The sequence below is a fragment of the Rhipicephalus microplus genome, unplaced genomic scaffold (assembly GCF_043290135.1).
Source record: "Rhipicephalus microplus isolate Deutch F79 unplaced genomic scaffold, USDA_Rmic scaffold_12, whole genome shotgun sequence".
NCBI classification, from domain to species: domain Eukaryota; kingdom Metazoa; phylum Arthropoda; class Arachnida; order Ixodida; family Ixodidae; genus Rhipicephalus; species Rhipicephalus microplus.
Window position 1 is genome coordinate 7,201,135 of NW_027464585.1, and position 19,138 is coordinate 7,220,272.

Below are 19,138 nucleotides of genomic sequence, written 5' to 3' on the forward strand. Positions count from 1 at the left end.
TATGCGTGTGCGCATTCAAAAACGAGTATACGCGTGCGCAATCAAAAACGAGTACGCATGTGCCTGTTCAAAAACGCATACGCGCGTGTGCATTCAAAAACGAGTATGCACGTGCCTATTCCAAAACGAGTATGTGTGTGTGCATTCAAAAACGAGTATGCGCGTGCCTATTCCAAACCGAGTATGCGCGTGTGCATTCAAAAACGAGTATCCGCGTGCGCATTCAAAAACGAGTACGCGCGTGCCCATTCAAAAACGAGTATGCGCGTGTGCATTCAAAAACGAGTATGCGCGTGCGCATTCAAAAACGAGTACGCGCGTGCCTATTCCAAAACGAGTATACGCGTGTGCATTCAAATACGAGTATGCGCGTGCGCATTCCAAAACGAGTATGCGCGTGCCTATTTCGATACGAGTATGCGCGTGTGCAATCAAAAACGAGTATACACGTGCGCATTCAAAAACGAGTATGCGCGTGCCTATTCCAAAACGAGTATGCGAGTGTGCAATCAAAAACGAGTATGCGCGTGTGCATTCAAAAACGAGTATGCACGTGCCTATTCCAAAACGAGAATGTGCGTGTGCATTCAAATACGAGTATGCGTGTGCGCATTCAAAAACGAATATGCGCGAGCCTATTCCAAAACGAGTATGCGCGTGTGCATTAAAAACGAGTATGTGCGTGCGCATTCATAACGAGTATATGCGTGCGCATTCAAAAACGAGTATGCGTGTGCCTGTTCAAAAACGCGTATGCGCGTGCGCATTCAAAAACGAGTATGCACGTGCCTATTCCAAAACGAGTACGCGCGTGTGCATTCAAATACGAGTATGCGTGTGCGCATTCAAAAACGAGTATGCGCGTGCCTATTCCAAAACGAGTATGCGCGTGCCTATTTCGAAACGAGTATGCGCGTGTGCATTCAAAAACGAGTATACGCGTGCACATTCAAAAACTATTATGCGCGTGCCTATTCCAAAACGAGTATGCGAGTGTGCAATCAAAAACGAGTACGCGCGTGCGCATTCAAAAACGAGTACGCGCGTGCCTATTCAAAAACGAGTATGCGCGTGTGCATTCAAAAACGAGTATGCGTGTGCGCGTTCAAAAACGAGTATACGCGTGCTTATTCCAAAACGAGTATGCGCATGTGCATTCAAAAACGAGTATGCGCATGCGCATTCAAAATGAGTATACGCGTGCGCATTCAAAAACGAGTAGGCGTGTGCGCATTCAAAAACGAGTATGCGCGTGCGCATTCCGAAAAGATTATGCGCGTGCCTATTTCGAAACGAGTATGCGCGTGTGCATTCAAAAACGAGTATGCGTGTGCCCGTTAAAAAACGAGTATGCGCGTGCTTATTCCAAAACGAGTATGCACATGTGCATTCAAAAACGGGTATGCGTATGCGCATTCAAAACGAGTATACGCGTGCGCATTCAAAAACGAGTAGGCGTGTGCCTGTTTAAAAACGCGTATGCGCGTGCGCAATCAAAAACGAGTATGCACGTGCCTATTCCAAAACGAGTATACGCGTGTGCATTCAAATACGAGTATGCGTGTGCGCATTCAAAAACGAGTATGCGCGTGCGCATTCCGAAAAGATTATGCGCGTGCCTATTTCGAAACGAGTATGCGCGTGTGCATTCAAAAACGAGTATGCGTGTGCCCGTTAAAAAACGAGTATGCGCGTGCTTATTCCAAAACGAGTATGCACATGTGCATTCAAAAACGGGTATGCGCATGCGCATTCAAAACGAGTATACGCGTGCGCATTCAAAAACGAGTAGGCGTGTGCCTGTTTAAAAACGCGTATGCGCGTGCGCAATCAAAAACGAGTATGCACGTGCCTATTCCAAAACGAGTATACGCGTGTGCATTCAAATACGAGTATGCGTGTGCGCATTCAAAAACGAGTATGCGCGTGCGCATTCCAAAAAGATTATGCGCGTGCCTATTTCGAAACGAGTATGCGCGTGTGCATTCAAAAACGAGTATGCGTGTGCGCGTTCAAAAACGAGTATGCGCGTGCTTATTCCAAAATGAGTATGCGCATGTGCATTCAAAAACGGGTATGTGCATGCGCATTCAAAACAGGTATACGCGTGCGCATTCAAAAACGTGTAGGCGTGTGCCTGTTTAAAAACGCGTATGCGCGTGCGCAATCAAAAACGAGTATGCACGTGCCTATTCCAAAACGAGTATACGCGTGTGCATTCAAATACGAGTATGCGTGTGCGCATTCAAAAACGAGTATGCGCGTGCGCATTCCAAAACGAGTATGCGCATGCCTATTTCGAAACGAGTATGCGCGTGTGCATTCAAAAACGAGTATACACGTGCGCATTCAAAAACGAGTATGCGCGTGCCTATTCCAAAACGAGTGTGCGAGTGTGCAATCAAAAACGAGTACGCGCGTGCGCATTCAAAAACGAGTATGCGCGTGTGCATTCAAAAACGAGTATGTGTGTGCGCGTTCAAAAACGAGTATGCGCGTGCTTATTCCAAAACGAGTATGCGCATGTGCATTCAAAAACGGGTATGCGCATGCGCATTCAAAACGAGTATACGCGTGCGCATTCAAAAACGAGTAGGCGTGTGCCTGTTTAAAAAAGAGTATGCGCGTGCGCATTCCAAAACGAGTATGCGCGTGCCTATTTCGAAACGAGTATGCGCGTGTGCATTCAAAAACGAGTATACGCGTGCGCATTCAAAAACGAGTATGCGCGTGCCTATTCCAAAACGAGTATGCGAGTGTGCAATCAAAAACGAGTACGCGCGTGCGCATTCAATAACGAGTACGCGCGTGCCTATTCCAAAACGAGTATGCGCGTGCTTATTCCAAAACGAGTATGCGCATGTGCATTCAAAAACGAGTATGCGCATGCGCATTCAAAATGAGTATACGTGTGCGCATTCAAAAACGAGTAGGCGTGTGCGCATTCAAAAACGAGTATGCGCGTGCGCATTCCAAAAAGATGATGCGCGTGCCTATTTCGAAACGAGTATGCGCGTGTGCATTCAAAAACGAGTATGCGTGTGCGCGTTCAGAAACGAGTATGCGCGTGCTTATTCCAAAACGAGTATGCGCATGTGCATTCAAAAACGGGTATGCGCATGCGCATTCAAAACGAGTATACGCGTGCGCATTCAAAAACGAGTAGGCGTGTGCCTGTTTAAAAACGCGTATGCGCGTGCGCAATCAAAAACGAGTATGCACGTGCCTATTCCAAAACAAGTATACGCGTGTGCATTCACATACGAGTATGCGTGTGCGCATTCAAAAACGAGTATGCGCGTGCGCATTCCAAAACGAGTATGCGCATGCCTATTTCGAAACGAGTATGCGCGTGTGCATTCAAAAACGAGTATACACGTGCGCATTCAAAAAAAGTATGCGCGTGCTTATTCCAAAACGAGTATGCGAGTGTGCAATCAAAAACGAGTACGCGCGTGCGCATTCAAAAACGAGTACGCGCGTGCCTATTCAAAAACGAGTATGCGCGTGTGCATTCAAAAACGAGTGAGCGTGTGCGCGTTCAAAAACGAGTATACGCGTGCTTATTCCAAAACGAGTATGCGCATGTGCATTCAAAAACGAGTATGCGCATGCGCATTCAAAATGAGTATACGCGTGCGCATTCAAAAACGAGTAGGCGTGTGCGCATTCAAAAACGAGTATGCGCGTGCGCATTCCAAAAAGATTATGCGCGTGCCTATTTCGAAACGAGTATGCGCGTGTGCATTCAAAAACGAGTATACACGTGCGCATTCAAAAACGAGTATGCGCGTGCCTATTCCAAAACGAGTGTGCGAGTGTGCAATCAAAAACGAGTACGCGCGTGCGCATTCAAAAACGAATATGCGCGTGTGCATTCAAAAACGAGTATGCGTGTGCGCGTTCAAAAACGAGTATGCGCGTGCTTATTCCAAAACGAGTATGCGCATGTGCATTCAAAAACGGGTATACGCATGCGCATTCAAAACGAGTATACGCGTGCGCATTCAAAAACGAGTAGGCGTGTGCCTGTTTAAAAAAGAGTATGCGCGTGCGCATTCCAAAACGAGTATGCGCGTGCCTATTTCGAAACGAGTATGCGCGTGTGCATTCAAAAACGAGTATACGCGTGCGCATTTAAAAACGAGTATGCGCGTGCCTATTCCAAAATGAGTATGCGAGTGTGCAATCAAAAACGAGTACGCGCGTGCGCATTCAATAACGAGTACGCGCGTGCCTATTCAAAATGAGTATACGTGTGCGCATTCAAAAACGAGTAGGCGTGTGCGCATTCAAAAACGAGTATGCGCGTGCGCATTCCAAAAAGATTATGCGCGTGCCTATTTCGAAACGAGTATGCGCGTGTGCATTCAAAAACGAGTATGCCTGTGCGCGTTCAGAAACGAGTATGCGCGTGCTTATTCCAAAACGAGTATGCGCATGTGCATTCAAAAACGGGTATGCGCATTCAAAACGAGTATACGCGTGCGCATTCAAAAACGAGTAGGCGTGTGCCTGTTTAAAAACGCGTATGCGCGTGCGCAATCAAAAACGAGTATACGCGTGTGCATTCAAATACGAGTATGCGTGTGCGCATTCAAAAACGAGTATGCGCGTGCGCATTCCAAAACGAGTATGCGCATGCCTATTTCGAAACGAGTATGCGCGTGTGCATTCAAAAACGAGTATACACGTGCGCATTCAAAAACGAGTATGCGCGTGCTTATTCCAAAACGAGTATGCGAGTGTGCAATCAAAAACGAGTACGCTCGTGCCTATTCAAAAACGAGTATGCGCGTGTGCATTCAAAAACGAGTATGCGTGTGCGCGTTCAAAAACGAGTATACGCGTGCTTATTCCAAAACGAGTATGCGCATGTGCATTCAAAAACGTGTATGCGCATGCGCATTCAAAACGAGTATACGCGTGCGCATTCAAAAACGAGTAGGCGTGTGCGCATTCAAAAACGAGTATGCGCGTGCGCATTCCAAAAAGAGTATGCGCGTGCCTATTTCGAAACGAGTATGCGCGTGTGCATTCAAAAACGAGTATGCGTGTGCGCGTTCAAAAACGAGTATGCGCGTGCTTATTCCAAAACGAGTATGCGCATGTGCATTCAAAAACGAGTATGCGCATGCGCATTCAAAACGAGTATACGCGTGCGCATTCAAAAACGAGTAGGCGTGTGCCTGTTTAAAAACGCGTATGCGCGTGCGCAATCAAAAACGAGTATGCACGTGCCTATTCCAAAACGAGTATACGCGTGTGCATTCAAATACGAGTATGCTCGTGTATAATTCAAAACGAGTATGCGCGTGCGCATTAAAAAACGAGTACGCACTTGCAGTTTAAAAACGAGTACGTGCGTGCGCATTCCAAAACGAGTATGTGTGTGCCTATTCCGAAACGTGTTTGCGCGTGTGCATTCAAAAACGAGTATGCGCGTGTGCTTTCAAAAACGAGTATGCGCGTGCCTATTCGAAAACGAGTATGCGCGTGTGCATTCAAAAACTAGTATGCGCGTGCGCATTCCAAAACGAGTATGCGCGTGCGTATTCCGAAACATAGTATGCGCGTGTGCATTCAAAAACGAGTATGCGTGTGCGCATTCAAAAACGAGTATACGCGTGCGCAATCAAATACGATAACGCATGTGCCTGTTCAAAAACGCATACGCGCGTGTGCATTCAAAAACGAGTATGCACGTGCCTATTCCAAAACGAGTATGTGCGTGTGCATTCAAAAACGAGTATGCGCGTGCCTATTCCAAACCGAGTATGCGCGTGTGCATTCAAAAACGAGTATGCGCGTGCGCATTCAAAAACGAGTACGCGCGTGCCCACTCAAAAACGAGTATGCGCGTGTGCATTCAAAAACGAGTATACGCGTGCACATTCAAAAACTATTATGCGCGTGCCTATTCCAAAACGAGTATGGGAGTGTGCAATCAAAAACGAGTACGCGCGTGCGCATTCAAAAACGAGTACGCGCGTGCCTATTCAAAAACGAGTATGCGCGTGTGCATTCAAAAACGAGTATGCGTGTGCGCGTTCAAAAACGAGTATACGCGTGCTTATTCCAAAACGAGTATGCGCATGTGCATTCAAAAACGAGTATGCGCATGCGCATTCAAAACGAGTATGCGCGTGTGCATTCAAAAACGAGTATGCGTGTGCCCGTTCAAAAACGAGTATGCGCGTGCTTATTCCAAAACGAGTATGCACATGTGCATTCAAAAACGGGTATGCGCATGCGCATTCAAAACGAGTATACGCGTGCGCATTCAAAAACGAGTAGGCGTGTGCCTGTTTAAAAACGCGTATGCGCGTGCGCAATCAAAAACGAGTATGCACGTGCCTATTCCAAAACGAGTATACGCGTGTGCATTCAAATACGAGTATGCGTGTGCGCATTCAAAAACGAGTATGCGCGTGCGCATTCCAAAAAGATTATGCGCGTGCCTATTTCGAAACGAGTATGCGCGTGTGCATTCAAAAACGAGTATGCGTGTGCGCGTTCAAAAACGAGTATGCGCGTGCTTATTCCAAAATGAGTATGCGCATGTGCATTCAAAAACGGGTATGTGCATGCGCATTCAAAACGAGTATACGCGTGCGCATTCAAAAACGTGTAGGCGTGTGCCTGTTTAAAAACGCGTATGCGCGTGCGCAATCAAAAACGAGTATGCACGTGCCTATTCCAAAACGAGTATACGCGTGTGCATTCAAATACGAGTATGCGTGTGCGCATTCAAAAACGAGTATGCGCGTGCGCATTCCAAAACGAGTATGCGCATGCCTATTTCGAAACGAGTATGCGCGTGTGCATTCAAAAACGAGTATACACGTGCGCATTCAAAAACGAGTATGCGCGTGCCTATTCCAAAACGAGTGTGCGAGTGTGCAATCAAAAACGAGTACGCGCGTGCGCATTCAAAAACGAGTATGCGCGTGTGCATTCAAAAACGAGTATGCGTGTGCGCGTTCAAAAACGAGTATGCGCGTGCTTATTCCAAAACGAGTATGCGCATGTGCATTCAAAAACGAGTATGCGCATGCGCATTCAAAACGGGTATACGCGTGCGCATTCAAAAACGAGTAGGCGTGTGCCTGTTTAAAAAAGAGTATGCGCGTGCGCATTCCAAAACGAGTATGCGCGTGCCTATTTCGAAACGAGTATGCGCGTGTGCATTCAAAAACGAGTATACGCGTGCGCATTCAAAAACGAGTATGCGCGTGCCTATTCCAAAACGAGTATGCGAGTGTGCAATCAAAAACGAGTACGCGCGTGCGCATTCAATAACGAGTACGCGCGTGCCTATTCAAAAACGAGTATGCGCGTGTGCATTCAAAAACGAGTATGCGTGTGCGCGTTCAAAAAAGAGTATACGCGTGCTTATTCCAAAACGAGTATGCGCATGTGCATTCAAAAACGAGTATGCGCATGCGCATTCAAAATGAGTATACGTGTGCGCATTCAAAAACAAGTAGGCGTGTGCGCATTCAAAAACGAGTATGCGCCTGCGCATTCCAAAAAGATTATGCGCGTGCCTATTTCGAAACGAGTATGCGCGTGTGCATTCAAAAACGAGTATGCGTGTGCGCGTTCAAAAACGAGTATGCGCGTGCTTATTCCAAAACGAGTATGCGCATGTGCATTCAAAAACGGGTATGCGCATGCGCATTCAAAACGAGTATACGCGTGCGCATTCAAAAACGAGTAGGCGTGTGCCTGTTTAAAAACGCGTATGCGCGTGCGCAATAAAAAACGAGTATGCACGTGCCTATTCCAAAACGAGTATACGCGTGTGCATTCAAATACGAGTATGCGTGTGCGCATTCAAAAACGAGTATGCGCGTGCGCATTCCAAAACGAGTATGCGCATGCCTATTTCGAAACGAGTATGCGCGTGTGCATTCAAAAACGAGTATACACGTGCGCATTCAAAAACGAGTATGCGCGTGCCTATTCCAAAACGAGTGTGCGAGTGTGCAATCAAAAACGAGTACGCGCGTGCGCATTCAAAAACGAATATGCGCGTGTGCATTCAAAAACGAGTATGCGTGTGCGCGTTCAAAAACGAGTATGCGCGTGCTTATTCCAAAACGAGTATGCGCATGTGCATTCAAAAACGGGTATGCGCATGCGCATTCAAAACGAGTATACGCGTGCGCATTCAAAAACGAGTAGGCGTGTGCCTGTTTAAAAAAGAGTATGCGCGTGCGCATTCCAAAACGAGTATGCGCGTGCCTATTTCGAAACGAGTATGCGCGTGTGCATTCAAAAACGAGTATACGCGTGCGCATTCAAAAACGAGTATGCGCGTGCCTATTCCAAAACGAGTATGCGAGTGTGCAATCAAAAACGAGTACGCGCGTGCGCATTCAATAACGAGTACGCGCGTGCCTATTCAAAAACGAGTATGCGCGTGTGCATTCAAAAACGAGTATGCGTGTGCGCGTTCAAAAACGAGTATACGCGTGCTTATTCGAAAACCAGTATGCGCATGTGCATTCAAAAACGAGTATGCGCATGCGCATTCAAAATGAGTATACGTGTGCGCATTCAAAAACGAGTAGGCGTGTGCGCATTCAAAAACGAGTATGCGCGTGCGCATTCCAAAAAGATTATGCGCGTGCCTATTTCGAAACGAGTATGCGCGTGTGCATTCAAAAACGAGTATGCGTGTGCGCGTTCAAAAACGAGTATGCGCGTGCTTATTCCAAAACGAGTATGCGCATGTGCATTCAAAAATGGGTATGCGCATGCGCATTCAAAACGAGTATACGCATGCGCATTCAAAAACGAGTAGGCGTGTGCCTGTTTAAAAACGCGTATGCGCGTGCGCAATCAAAAACGAGTATGCACGTGCCTATTCCAAAACGAGTATACGCGTGTGCATTCAAATACGAGTATGCGTGTGCGCATTCAAAAACGAGTATGCGCGTGCGCATTCCAAAACGAGTATGCGCATGCCTATTTCGAAACGAGTATGCGCGTGTGCATTCAAAAACGAGTATACACGTGCGCATTCAAAAACGAGTATGCGCGTGCTTATTCCAAAACGAGTATGCGAGTGTGCAATCAAAAACGAGTACGCGCGTGCGCATTCAAAAACGAGTACGCGCGTGCCTATTCAAAAACGAGTATGCGCGTGTGCATTCAAAAACGAGTATGCGTGTGCGCGTTCAAAAACGAGTATACGCGTGCTTATTCCAAAACGAGTATGCGCATGTGCATTCAAAAACGTGTATGCGCATGCGCATTCAAAACGAGTATACGCGTGCGCATTCAAAAACGAGTAGGCGTGTGCGCATTCAAAAACGAGTATGCGCGTGCGCATTCCAAAAAGAGTATGCGCGTGCCTATTTCGAAACGAGTATGCGCGTGTGCATTCAAAAACGAGTATGCGTGTGCGCGTTCAAAAACGAGTATGCGCGTGCTTATTCCAAAACGAGTATGCGCATGTGCATTCAAAAACGAGTATGCGCATGCGCATTCAAAACGAGTAAACGCGTGCGCATTCAAAAACGAGTAGGCGTGTGCCTGTTTAAAAACGCGTATGCGCGTGCGCAATCAAAAACGAGTATGCACGTGCCTATTCCAAAACGAGTATACGCCTGTGCATTCAAATACGAGTATGCGTGTGCGCATTCAAAAACGAGTATGCGCGTGCGCATTCCAAAAAGAGTATGCGCGTGCCTATTTCGAAACGAGTATGCGCGTGTGCATTCAAAAACGAGTATAAGAGTGCGCAATCAAAAACGAGTATGCGTGTGCCAATTCAAAAACGAGTATGCGCGTGCGCATTCCAAAACGAGTATGCGCGTGTGCATTCAAAAACAAGTATGCTCGTGTATAATTCAAAACGAGTATGCGCGTGCGTATTAAAAAACGAGTACGCACTTGCAGTTTAAAAAACGAGTACGTGCGTGCGCATTCCAAAACGAGTATGTGCGTGCCTATTCCGAAACGTGTTTGCGCGTGTGCATTCAAAAACGAGTATGCGCGTGTGCTTTCAAAAACGAGTATGCGCGTGCCTATTCGAAAACGAGTATGCGCGTGTGCATTCAAAAACTAGTATGCGCGTGCGCATTCCAAAACGAGTATGCGCGTGCGTATTCCGAAACATAGTATGCGCGTGTGCATTCAAAAACGAGTATGCGTGTGCGCATTCAAAAACGAGTATACGCGTGCGCAATCAAAAACGATAACGCATGTGCCTGTTCAAAAACGCATACGCGCGTGTGCATTCAAAAACGAGTATGCACGTGCCTATTCCAAAACGAGTATGTGCGTGTGCATTCAAAAACGAGTATGCGCGGGCCTATTCCAAACCGAGTATGCGTGTGTGCATTCAAAAACGAGTATGCGCGTGCGCATTCAAAAACGAGTACGCGCGTGCCCATTCAAAAACGAGTATGCGCGTGTGCATTCAAAAACGAGTATGCGCGTGCGCAAACAAAAACGAGTACGCGCGTGCCTATTCAAAAACGAGTATGCACGTGCCTATTACAAAACGAGTATGCGCGTGCGCAATCAAATACGAGTATGCGTGTGCGCATTCAAAAACGAGTATGCGCGTGGCTATCCAAAAACGAGTATGCGGGTGTGCATTCAAAAACAATTATGCGCGTGCGCATTCAAAAACGAGTACGCGCATGCCTATTCAAAAACGAGTATGCGCATGTGCATTCAAAAACGAGTATGCACGTGCCTATTCCAAAACGAGTATGCGCGTGTGCATTAAAAACAAGTATGCGCGTGCGCATTCATAACGAGTATATGCGTGCGCATTCAAAAACGAGTATGCGTGTGCCTGTTCAAAAACGCGTATGCGCGTGCGCATTCAAAAACGAGTATGCACGTGCCTATTCCAAAACGAATACGCGCGTGTGCATTCAAATACGAGTATGCGTGTGCGCATTCAAAAACGAGTATGCGCGCGCCTATTCCAAAACGAGTATGCGCGTGTGTAATCAAAAACGAGTACGCGCGTGCGCATTCAAAAACGAGTACGCGCGTGCCTATTCCAAAACGAGTATACGCGTGTGCATTCAAATACGAGTATGTATGCGTGTGCGCATTCCAAAACGAGTATGCGCGTGCGCATTCCAAAACGAGTATGCGCGTGCCCATTTCGAAACGAGTATGCGCGTGTGCATTCAAAAACGAGTATAGGCGTGCGCAATCAAAAACGAGTATGCGTGTGCCTATTCCAAAACGAGTATGCGCGTGTGCATTAAAAACGAGTATGCGCGTGTGCATTCAAAAACAAGTATAAGCGTGCGCAATCAAAAACGAGTATGCGTGTGCCTATTCAAAAACGAGTATGCGCGTGCGCATTCCAAAACGAGTATGCGCGTGTTCATTCAAAAACAAGTATGCTCGTGTATAATTCAAAACGAGTATGCGCGTTCGCATTCAAAAACGAGTACGCACGTGCCTATTCCAAAACGAGTATACGCGTGCGCATTCCAAAACGAGTATGCGCATGCGTATTCCGAAACGAGTATGCGCGTGTTCATTCAAAAACGAGTATGCGTGTGCGCATTCAAAACGAGTATGCGCGTGCCTATTCGAAAACTAGTATGCACGTGCACATTCCGAAACGAGTATACGCGTGCGCATTCAAAAACGAGTACACGCGTGCCTATTCAAAAACGAGTATGCGCGTGTGCATTCAAAACGAGTATGCGCGTGCCTATTCGAAAATGAGTATGCACGTGCACATTCCGAAACGAGTATACGCGTGCGCATTCAAAAACGAGTACACGCGTGCCTATTCAAAAACGAGTATGCGCGTGTGCATTCAAAAACGAGTATGCGTGTGCGCTTTAAAAAACGAGCATGCGCGTGCTTATTCCAAAACGAGTATGCGCATGTGCATTCAAAAACGAGTATGCGCATGCGCATTCAAAACGAGTATACGCGTGCTTATTCCAAAACGAGTATGCGCATGTGCATTCAAAAACGAGTATGCGCATGCGCATTCAAAACGAGTATACGCGTGCGCATTCAAAAACGAGTAGGCGTGTGCCTGTTTAAAAACGCGTATGCGCGTGCGCAATCAAAAACGAGTATGCACGTGCCTATTCCAAAACGAGTATACGCGTGTGCATTCAAATACGAGTATGCGTGTGCGCATTCAAAAACGAGTATGCGCGTGCGCATTCCAAAACGAGTATGCGCGTGCCTATTTCGAAACGAGTATGCGCGTGTGCATTCAAAAACGAGTATACGCGTGCGCATTCAAAAACGAGTATGCGCGTGCCTATTCCAAAACGAGTATGCGAGTGTGCAATCAAAAACGAGTACGCGCGTGCGCATACAAAAACGAGTACGCGCGTGCCTATTCAAAAACGAGTATGCGCGTGTGCATTCAAAAACGAGTATGCGTGTGCGCGTTCAAAAACGAGTATACCCGTGCTTATTCCAAAACGAGTATGCGCATGTGCATTCAAAAACGAGTATGCGCATGCGCATTCAAAACGAGTGTACCCGTGCGCATTCAAAAACGAGTAGGCGTGTGCGCATTCAAAAACGAGTATGCGCGTGCGCATTCCAAAAAGAGTATGCGTGTGCCTATTTCGAAACGAGTATGCGCGTGTGCATTCAAAAACGAGTATGCGCATGCGCATTCAAAACGAGTATACGCGTGCGCATTCAAAAACGAGTAGGCGTGTGCCTGTTTAAAAACGCGTATGCGCGTGCGCAATCAAAAACGAGTATGCACGTGCCTATTCCAAAACGAGTATACGCGTGTGCATTCAAATACGAGCATGCGTGTGCGCGTTCAAAAAGGAGTATACGCGTGCTTATTCCAAAACGAGTATGCGCATGCGCATACAAAAACGAGTATGCGCATGCGCATTCAAAACGAGTATACGCGTGCGCATTCAAAAACGAGTAGGCGTGTGCGCATTCAAAAACGAGTATGCGCGTGCGCATTCCAAAAAGAGTATGCGCGTGCCTATTTCGAAACGAGTATGCGCGTGTGCATTCAAAAACGAGTATGCGTGTGCGCGTTCAAAAACGAGTATGCGCGTGCTTATTCCAAAACGAGTATGCGCATGTGCATTCAAAAACGACTATGCGCATGCGCATTCAAAACGAGTATACCCGTGCGCATTCAAAAACGAGTAGGCGTGTGCGCATTCAAAAACGAGTAGGCGTGTGCGCATTCAAAAACGAGTATGCGCGTGCGCATTCCAAAAAGAGTATGCGCGTGCCTATTTCGAAACGAGTATGCGCGTGTGCATTCAAAAACGAGTATGCGTGTGCGCGTTCAAAAACGAGTATACCCGTGCTTATTCCAAAACGAGTATGCGCATGTGCATTCAAAAACGAGTATGCGCATGCGCATTCAAAACGAGTGTACCCGTGCGCATTCAAAAACGAGTAGGCGTGTGCGCATTCAAAAACGAGTATGCGCGTGCGCAATCCAAAAAGAGTATGCGCGTGCCTATTTCGAAACGAGTATGCGCGTGTGCATTCAAAAACGAGTATGCGTGTGCGCGTTCAAAAACGAGTATGCGCGTGCTTATTCCAAAACGAGTATGCGCATGTGCATTCAAAAACGAGTATGCGCATGCGCATTCAAAACAAGTATACGCGTGCGCATTCAAAAACGAGTAGGCGTGTGCCTGTTTAAAAACGCGTATGCGCGTGCGCAATCAAAAACGAGTATGCACGTGCCTATTTCAAAACGAGTATACGCGTGTGCATTCAAAAACGAGTATGCGTGTGCGCGTTCAAAAACGAGTATACGCGTGCGCATTCCAAAAAGAGTATGCGCGTGCCTATTTCGAAACGAGTATGCGCGTGTGCATTCAAAAACGAGTATGCGTGTGCGCGTTCAAAAACGAGTATGCGCGTGCTTATTCCAAAACGAGTATGCGCATGTGCATTCAAAAACGACTATGCGCATGCGCATTCAAAACGAGTATACGCGTGCGCATTCAAAAACGAGTAGGCGTGTGCCTGTTTAAAAATGCGTATGGGCGTGCGCAATCAAAAACGAGTATGCACGTGCCTATTCCAAAACGAGTATACGCGTGTGCATTCAAATACGAGTATGCGTGTGCGCATTCAAAAACAAGTATGCGCGTGCGCATTCCAAAAAGAGTATGCGCGTGCCTATTTCGAAACGAGTATGCGCGTGTGCATTCAAAAACGAGTATAAGCGGCGCAATCAAAAACAAGTATGCTCGTGTATAATTCAAAACGAGTATGCGCGTGCGCATTAAAAAACGAGTACGCACTTGCAGTTTAAAAAACGAGTATGTGCGTGCGCATTCCAAAACGAGTATGTGCGTGCCTATTCCGAAACGTGTATGCGCGTGTGCATTCAAAAACGAGTATGCGCGTGCGCATTCAAAACGAGTATGCACGTGCCCATTCCAAAACGAGTACGCGCGTGTGCATTCAAATACGACAATGCGTGTGCGCATTCAAAAACGAGAATGCGCGTGCCTATTCCAAAACGAGTATGCGCGTGTTCAATCAAAAACGAGTATGTGCGTGCGCATTCAAAAACAAGTACGCGCGTGCCTATTCAAAAACGAGTATGCGCGTGTGCATTCAAAAACGAGTATGCACGTGCCTATTCCAAAACGAGTATGTGCGTGTGCATTCAAATACGAGTATGCGCGTGCGCATTCATAACGAGTATACGCGTGCGCATTCAAAAACGAGTACGTGTGTGCCTGTTCAAAAACGCGTATGTGCGTGCGCATTCAAAACGAGTATGCACGTGCCCATTCCAAAACGAGTACGCGCGTGTGCATTCAAATACGACAATGCGTGTGCGCATTCAAAAACGAGTATGCGCGTGCCTATTCCAAAACGAGTATGCGCGTGTGCAATCAAAAACGAGTATGTGCGTGCGCATTCAAAAACGAGTACGCGTGTGCCTGTTCAAAAACGCGTATGCGCGTGCGCATTCAAAACGAGTATGCACGTGCCCATTCCAAAACGAGTACGTGCGTGTGCATTCAAATACGACTATGCGTGTGCGCCTTCAAAAACGAGTATGCGCGTGCCTATTCCAAAACGAGTATGCGCGTGTCCAATCAAAAACGAGTATGCGCGTGCGCATTCAAAAACGAGTACGCGCGTGCCTATTCAAAAACGAGTATGCGCGTGTGCATTCAAAAACGAGTATGCGTGTGTGCGTTCAAAAACGAGTATGCGCGTGCTTATTCTAAAACGAGTATGCGCGTGCGCAATCAAAAACGAGTATGCATGTGCCTATTCCAAAACGAGTACGCGCGTGTGCATTCAAATACGAGTATGCGTGTGCGCATTCAAAAACGAGTATGCGCGTGCCTATTCCAAAATGATTATGCGCGTGTGCAATCGAAAACGAGTATGCGTGTGCGCATTCAAAAACGAGTATGCGCGTGCGCATTCCAAAACGAGTATGCGCGTGCCTATTTCGAAACGAGTATGCGCGTGTGCATTCAAAAACGAGTATGCGCGAGTGCTTTCAAAAACGAGTATGCGCGTGCGCATTCAAAAACTAGTATGCGCGTGCGTATTCCAAAACGAGTATGCGCGTGCGTATTCCGAAACATAGTATGCGCGTGTGCATTCAAAAACGAGTATGCGTGTGCGCATTCAAAAACAAGTATACGCGTGCGAAATCAAAAACGAGTACGCATGTGCCTGTTCAAAAACGCATACGCGCGTGTGCATTCAAAAACGAGTATGCACGTGCCTATTCCAAAACGAGTATGTGCGTGTGCATTCAAATACGAGTATGCGCGTGCGCATTCATAACGAGTATACGCGTGCGCATTCAAAAACGAGTATGCGTGTGCCTGTTCAAAAACGCGTATGCGCATGCGCATTCAAAAACGAGTATGCACGTGCCTATTCCAAAACGAGTACGCGCGTGTGCATTCAAATACGAGTATGCGTGTGCGCATTCAAAAACGAGTATGCGCGTGCCTATTCCAAAACGAGTATGCGCGTGTGCAATCAAAAACGAGTACGCGCGTGCGCATTCAAAAACGAGTACGCGCGTGCCTATTCAAAAACGAGTATGCGCGTGTGCATTCAAAAACGGGTATGCGTGTGCGCGTTAAAAAACGAGTATGCGCGTGCTTATTCCAAAACGAGTATGCGCATGTTCATTCAAAAACGAGTATGCGCATGCGCATTCAAAACGAGTATACGTGTGCGCATTAAAAACGAGTAGGCGTGTGCCTGTTTAAAAACGCGTATGCGCGTGCGCATTCAAAAACGAGTACGCGCGTGCCTATTCCAAAACGAGTATACGCGTGTGCATTCAAATACTAGTATGCGTGTGCGCATTCAAAAACGAGTATGCGCGTGCGCATTCCAAAACGAGTATGCGCGTTCGCAATCAAAAACGAGTATGCATGTGCCTAATTCGAAACGAGTATGCGCGTGTGCATTCAAAAACGAGTATACGCATGCGCAACCAAAAACGAGTATGCGTGTGCCTATTCCAAAACGAGTATGCGAGTGTGCATTCAAAAACGAGTATGCGTGTGCGCGTTAAAAAACGAGTATGCGCGTGCTTATTCCAAAACGAGTACGCGTGTGCCTATTTCGAAACGAGTATGCGCGTGTGCATTCAAAAACGAGTATGCGCGAGTGCTTTCAAAAACGAGTATGCGCGTGCGCATTCAAAAACTAGTATGCGCGTGCGCATTCCAAAACGAGTATGCGCGTGCGTATTCCGAAACATAGTATGCGCGTGTGCATTCAAAAACGAGTATGCGTGTGCGCATTCAAAAACGAGTATACGCGTGCGCAATCAAAAACGAGTACGCATGTGCCTGTTCAAAAACGCATACGCGCGTGTGCATTCAAAAACGAGTATGCACGTGCCTATTCCAAAACGAGTATGTGCGTGTGCATTCAAATACGAGTATGCGCGTGCGCATTCATAACGAGTATACGCGTGCGCATTCAAAAATGAGTACGCGTGTGCCTGTTCAAAAACGCGTATGCGCGTGCGCATTCAAAACGAGTATGCACGTGTCCATTCCAAAACGAGTACGCGCGTGTGCATTCAAATACGACAATGCGTGTGCGCATTCAAAAACGAGTATGCACGTGCCTATTCCAAAACGAGTATGCGCGTGTGCAATCAAAAACGAGTATGTGCGTGCGCATTCAAAAACGAGTACGCGCGTGCCTATTCAAAAACGAGTATGCGCGTGTGCATTCAAAAACGAGTATGCGCGTGCGCATTCAAAACGAGTATGCGTGTGCGCATTCAAAAACGAGTACGCACCTACCTATTCCAAAACGAGTATGCGCGTGTGCAATCAAATACGAGTATGCGTGTGCGCATTAAAAAACGAGTGTTCGCGTGCCTATTCCAAAACGAGTATTTGCGGGTGCATTCAAAAACGAGTATGCGCGTGCGCATTCAATACGAGTATACGCGTGCGCATTCAAAAACGAGTACGCGTGTGCCTGTTCAAAAACGCGTATGCGCGTGCGCATTCAAAACGAGTATGCACGTGCCCATTCCAAAACGAGTACGTGCGTGTGCATTTAAATACGACTATGCGTGTGCGCCTTCAAAAACGAGTATGCGCGTGCCTATTCCAAAACGAGTATGCGCGTGTGCAATCAAAAACGAGTATGCGCGTGCGCATTCAAAAACGAGTACGCGCGTGCCTATTCAAAAACGAGTATGCGCGTGTGCATTCAAAAACGAGTATGCGTGTGTGCGTTCAAAAACGAGTATGCGCGTGCTTATTCTAAAACGAGTATGCGCGTGCGCATTCAAAAACGAGTATGCATGTGCCTATTCCAAAACGAGTACGTGCGTGTGCATTCAAATACGAGTATGCGTGTGCGCGTTAAAAAACGAGTATGCGCGTGCTTATTCCAAAACGAGTATGCACATGTTCATTCAAAAACGAGTATGCGCATGCGCATTCAAAACGAGTATACGCGTGCGCATTAAAAAACGAGTAGGCGTGTGCCTGTTTAGAAACGCGTATGCGCGTGCGCATTCAAAAACGAGTACTCGCGTGCCTATTCCAAAACGAGTATACGCGTGTGCATTCAAATACGAGTATGCGCGTGCGCATTCCAAAACGAGTATGCGCGTGCCTATTTCGAAACGAGTATGCCCGTGTGCATTCAAAAACGAGTATACGCGTGTGCTTTCAAAAACGAGTATGCGCGTGCCTATTCGAAAACGAGTATGCGCGTGTGCATTCAAAAACTAGTATGCGCGTGCGCATTCCAAAATGAGTATGCGCGTGCGTATTCCGAAACATAGTATGCGCGTGTCCATTCAAAAACGAGTATCCGTGTGCGCATTCAAAAACGAGTATACGCGTGCGCAATCAAAAAGGAGTACGCATGTGCCTGTTCAAAAACGCATACGCGCGTGTGGATTCAAAAACGAGTATGCACGTGCCTATTCCAAAACGAGTATGTGCGTGTGCATTCAAATACGGGTATGCGCGTGCGCATTCATAACGAGTATACGCGTGCGCATTCAAAAACGAGTATACGTGTGCCTGTTCAAAAACGCGTATGCGCATGCGCATTCAAAAACGAGTATGCACGTGCCTATTCCAAAACGAGTACGCGCGTGTGCATTCAAATACGAGTATGCGTGTGCGCATTCAAAAACGAGTATGCGCGTGCCTATTCCAAAACGAGTATGCGCGTGTGCATTCAAAAACGAGTATGCGTGTGCGCGTTAAAAAACGAGTATGCGCGTGCTTATTCCAAAACGAGTATGCACATGTTCATTCAAAAACGAGTATGCGCATGCGCATTCAAAACGAGTATACGCGTGCGCATTAAAAAACGAGTAGGCGTGTGCCTGTTTAGAAACGCGTATGCGCGTGCGCATTCAAAAACGAGTACTCGCGTGCCTATTCCAAAACGAGTATACGCGTGTGCATTCAAATACGAGTATGCGCGTGCGCATTCCAAAACGAGTATGCGCGTGCCTATTTCGAAACGAGTATGCGCGTGTGCATTCAAAAACGAGTATACGCGTGCGCAATCAAAAACGAGTATGCGTGTGCCTATTCCAAAACGAGTATGCGAGTGTGCATTCAAAAACGAGTATGCGTGTGCGCGTTAAAAAACGAGCATGCGCGTGCCTATTACAAAACGAGTATGC